Here is a 5,696-nt window from a genome sequence, read left to right on the forward strand (position 1 = left end):
GTAGACAGATCGTACTAGTTTCGGAGCACAAGGAATAGTATGAAACCGTGCATCATCCAACCGGAGCTCCTGGACTAAATTGTTGGAAGCGCCATACAGTTTCCTTCCCCGTATAATGTCGCGCTCCCACAAACGCCGTTGTGAACCGACACCCTCGCCGTTAACTTCAAAAGCCGACATTTCAGCTGTTGTTATAGCAACAAAAGACACCCTCGGCTGCTATTTGTAGCCAAAACGCTGCCAGCTTTTTATTTTACTAAAAAAGCGCTCGTCGACTTTTCCTAGTCAAAAAAGACGCCAAGTGTGAACACGGCCTTATAGATTTTTCTTCCTTCAAGTGTGCATCACAACAGAAACAAAGAGAGAGAGGGAAAAAATATTAAAAACATTATTCTTCATACTGTCGTAAATTTGCCATTTGTCATTGTATTTGGGAGATGGTTATTTATTGATCTCAGAGGTGAAATAAAACAACAAGAACAGATATAGCACAAGAGAGATTTGTTTTATGTTGTTCTTTGGTGATTTTATTTGGACTCAAGTCTGGTTCATGCTGCCCCTACAAACCCCAGCAGAGTAAACATACTGATCCAACAATATACTCAACAACACTGGATTTTGTGGTTACACTTTATTTTTAAAGTCTACTTTAGACATAGAATGTCTGCATGTCAGCTGACACTCCTTAATTTGAAACTATGTCAACTAACTCTTATTAGAGTATTAGTAGACTGTTAGATTAGGGTTAGTAGAAAAAGCTGACATGTACTTGCAAAGTACCCAACCTGGTCTCATAAAAATACGTACCTCTGCGCACTTTTTGTGCGACACCGTTTTATGTACCTTGCTGCACGTTTCGCCGAAGTTTCAAATAGAAATGTCCACTGAGTGGCGCTAAAACACAGGTTCAATATGTGAACCCTGGCACGTTTTTATTATGTAGATATTGGTACGTATTGCTGTTTTTTTATTACGTTGCTTCAGATACGTATTGCGGCGGTTCAGAATTCGAATATCCGGGGACTGTCGCTAAAAGTTGATGCTCTATCGTGTTGGAAATATGCCCTACTCACTAAAAATAGTTGGGTTAAAAATGACCCAACAGATAACCCAATGGTGGGTTACTATAGCACCTACCTAATGTTGGGTTATTTTAACCCAATGGATTGGGTAATAAGTTTTACCCAATGCATTGGGTTATAAAATAACTAATTTGTTGGGTTATTTGGCCAAAATGTTTTAAAATGCTTTAACCATCCTGGTATTATTATTATTATTATTATTATCATCATCATCATTATTATTGCTATGTAAATAAATAATAATGTACAGCATACAAATATATGGAAAATGCTTTATTTCCATTACATTAAAAGTTGCAAATACTTCTATTAAATTAAATGACTGGTTGAAATTGTGTTATTATTTCCTTATCACATTAGGTTATATGCAATTGTTTCAGTTTACAAGATAAATATAAATTCACAAACAAACAAACAAACAAACAGAACAAAGCTAGTACAGACAATGCAATTACAGTTGCAACAGGTTTGGGATACTCAATGTTCAAAATGTAAAATAATTTAAAGCATGTATCAACTGCTTGTAAAAAAGACGGCCTTGCTTCAGTGCCATTTCTCCCACAATAATGAAGGCTTGATTATGAGGGAATTGCCTTGGTTGCTCCTCCTCCTCCAAATACAGAATGAAATTTGTTCCGACCTTTAAACAGAAATTTAAAATGGTAAATATGCACACATACATCGGATCAAATAATACCCAAAAATGTTTTGTCATAAATTATGCACTTACCCACTTTGTATGGCAATGAAGGAGGATATCTGGCAGGGTTTTACTGCAACTTTAATGCAATCTCCAAGACCAACTTAAATAGAAAAAAAACAATGGGTTAATCTCCAAACAAGAATGGGGGAAGGGGGATCTTTTCTAAGCCATGGTAGCAGTTTTTCATTTGATTTCTTACTGTTGTAATAATGGATTAATGTCTGTTATATATCAATTTGATTAGCCGTGTGTTACAAGAGTTGTGTTTGTATCATTGTAGACAGGTGTGTGAATTTTTGAACTCTTTCTGCATGTTACATTGTTAAACTAGTGGGTGGTAATGTGAGTGTATCAATGACATACTGAATGAAATTTTAGTTATGTAAAAGCTATATCACTCGTAATCGTGCTGTTAGACTCTATATCAGCAGGCTGTGGTTATCTGTGGCCTCATACATGATCTAGAGTCTAATGCCAAATTCACACTATAAAGATGGCACAAAAGCACTTCTGAAAGTGGCATTTATGTGTCTTTACAATACTGTTTAATGCCTCTCAGGGCATAAATGCCTTTACAGAATTACAAGTGCATACTCAGATTATGAAACGGGTCAAAGCTGGAATTTAGTTTACCTTTTATGCTGCATTGCATCTATACAGAGAATTTTGAGCTGGCACAAGCAGCCTTAAAGGAGAAGTCCACTTCCAGAATACAAATTAAGTACAAAGAAATTACGTTTATTGAGGAAAACAATCCTGGATTTTTCTCCATATAGTGGACTTCTATGGTGGCCAACAGGTTGAAGGTCCAAATTGCAGTTTGAATGCAGCTTCAAAGGGCTCTACACAATCCCAGCTGAACAATAAGAATAATTTTTCTTAAAAAAAATAACATTTATCTACTTTTTAACCACAAATGCTCGTCTTACACTAGCTCTGTGATGCGCATGTATGTCTTCATGCATTATGTAATCATGTTGAAAAAAGGTCACGTGTGGTTAGTTCTTCATGTGTGTACTCCGGTTCAAAAAGTTAGGGTAGGGTGAAAAACTCCATCTCATTTTCTCCTCCAACTTCAAAATCGTTCAACATTGTTGTTTTACCTTTTTTGTAAAGGGCATTTGATTTTCTTTGCACGTTCACTTTGTAAACACTGGGTCGGTACTTCCACCAATGTCATGCATGTGTGATTATGTAATGTGTGAGGTTGAGCTAGTTCAAGACGAGAATTTGTGGTTAAAAAGTATATAAATGTTTATTGTTTTAAGAAAATGACTGATCATTTCGCTAGACAAGACCCTTATTCCTTGGCTGGGATCATGTAGAGCCCTTTGAAGCTGCACTTAAACTGTAGTTTGGACCTTCATACCATTGGCCGCCATGGGGGTGAGTAAATTATCAGGAATTTTTTATTCTGCAAGTGAACTTCTCCTTTAACTCAGCTATGTAAAACACCTTCACAGTACTCTTGTTTTTGTGCAATTGCTCAAAGGAATACTTTTGTCATTATTTACTCAACCTGAAGTTGTTCCAAACCTGTATGAGTTTCTGTCTTCTGTTGAACACAAAAGATTTTGTAGAATGTGTTTTTATTAATACTATGAAAGTAAAATGTATTTTGTATTCAGCAGAAAAATGAAACTCATAGAGATGTGGAATAACACGAGGACGAATAAATGAGAACAAAAGTTTTATTTTTGGGTGAAATAACCCTTTTAGTGTGTGTTGGTGTGCTTGTCAGTACATAATGTAAAATATTACAATTTGGCATGAAATACAGAGCAGGATTTTCTCACCAGAAGAAACATCCAGAAGATCCAACCAAGGCTCTCTTCATCTCTCCATGCCCTTTAGAGCTCAAAGTCTATATATCCCTGACATGTGGGTATAATATACCTTAGTCCAGAGTAATCTAAAATTAACAAAGAAATGGAAGTTAAAATCAAACATTAACATAAGATGACTACATTTCCTACTTCAGTGTTCAAAATATAATTAAAATCTCACTTGTTATTATCTATCAATTGAAAAACAGAGACATGCATTTTTATGGTTTTGTGGGTTCCATATATTATTCTAATTAACTAACTGGTTTTAATACAGTACACCAAAAATCACACTATGAAAAATATTAAACCTAAATCATTCCAAATAGCAAACAGATTAAAACAGTACTACATTATTACAAGGTTATGACTTCACACAAACACATTACAAAAATAAATATGAGAACATGATAAATAAAACAAATATAAACTACTTAACAAATATTTTAAACAAGTTCTAGTGTACAATCATATTTTCATTTTCACAAACTTACATGCAGTGCATATATAATACAAACTTTTTTAACTTTTCAAATGTGATTATGTTTGTTTTTGGAAATTCACCTTTAATTAGCCTTATTATTTTGCATTTAAGCTTCTTTTTGAGCATAAAATGTAATTACATTCTGAAAATGTAATAGTTGCATGTCCAATTATTTAGTTGTATTTTCATTTATCCACACCAGAGTGCACTTTCATCCAAGTGGTATAGTAAAAATTTTATAAAATCCAGCATCCTGTTCAGACCCTAATATAGTACACAAAATCAGTATTAATTTAATTTAACATGAACAGTTTGTATGTGACTATACCTTGAAACCGATAACGGTATCTTTTGATAATTGATGATAACAATGCCCCACTCTCTTCCATGTTCAGTTCTTCGTGGCTGAAGAAGCGGCGCGTGTAATCAGTGTAGCTCGCAGCGCCCTCTGTTGGTGAAAATAATCACTACATGATTGCTCTGGTAACCAGCAACTTAGAGAGAATAAAATGCTTAATTTCTGCGTGTTTCGTAGTGTTTTAACTTTACACTGTAGTTTCCTGGAGAAAGGACATTACATTTGAATAAAATGGCGACATACCTTCACTCAGAGTGGACACGACACCACGAAAGAGGCTCCGCTGGTCTTCAAGGTGAGCGCTTCTGCCTAATATCGGAAATGTAAGTTATGTAAAAAAAAAAAAAATCCCCAAAATTGTCGAGACGAACAGAAAAAGTAAGGAAAACGTTTTTTATACGTTTGAAATCGATCTGCTACAAACGCTCGTGTCGTTAGTCAAGAGTGCAGAAAAAACGAATTAAAGTTTCAGTCAACAGAGGAGATGTAAACAAACTCGTAGGAAAAACAGAAATATTATTGTGTCAGGGCATGAAGACACTTTGTAACGAAACACATAACGCACACATATTAATTTACCACTGTATCATCTGTCGCAGCTGCACCAATCGACCGTTGGAATTTAAATTTTAACCCAACTGGTTGCGTTGTTGTTGAAATAACCCAATAAACATAGTAATAACCCAACAAAGCGACCCAACATGTTTAACCCAGATATTGGGTACAGTAAATAACCCAACGTTTTTTAGAGTATACACCAAATCCAGCCCTAAACCTACCCGATAGTGTTAACAAATGCAAAACTGATATAAAAACGTATTAGCTGATGCAACTGTTTGAACTTCCTTTTACACAAATTTTATCTGCTTTGTCGAACCGTAGTTACATGGGATTCGAACCGGTGCTTCTCGTCTCTTAATTCCGTCTCCGTACTCCGTGAGCTACCGAACAAACTTATCTTCTATGAAAACCCATAGATATGAAGCTGGATGTGTGCCATGCTAACGTTCAAAAGCATCAGTTTTCAAATCTCCCAGCATATTAATATTGTTTTGAAGTCATAGCATGATATTCTTCAAGTAATTGTGCGAAAATTACGCTTTATTAATCACAACTCTGTAAATTTGTGTGAAAGTGTTCATTTATTTTGGAAACTGATATGTACTTATTGTACGTATTTCATGTCACGCTAAAAAGTGCACCCAGGTACGTAAATGCCATGAGACCAGGTAGAAAGTAACTT

At 35.2% G+C, this 5,696-nt stretch overlaps 1 long non-coding RNA gene across 1 annotated transcript; it reads right to left on the minus strand.

The window, feature by feature from the left end:
- Positions 1-1,408: 1,408 nt before the first annotated feature.
- Positions 1,409-5,227, minus strand: LOC131547438 (uncharacterized). The gene is made up of 4 exons (XR_009272933.1): positions 4,424-5,227; positions 3,582-3,697; positions 1,813-1,885; positions 1,409-1,722 (listed from the first exon to the last, which is right to left on the minus strand). It is a non-coding gene; the product is annotated as an uncharacterized LOC131547438 (long non-coding RNA).
- Between the last annotated feature and the right edge of the window lie 469 nt (positions 5,228-5,696).

The sequence above is a fragment of the Onychostoma macrolepis genome, chromosome 09 (genome assembly GCF_012432095.1).
Source record: "Onychostoma macrolepis isolate SWU-2019 chromosome 09, ASM1243209v1, whole genome shotgun sequence".
Lineage (NCBI taxonomy): Eukaryota > Metazoa > Chordata > Actinopteri > Cypriniformes > Cyprinidae > Onychostoma > Onychostoma macrolepis.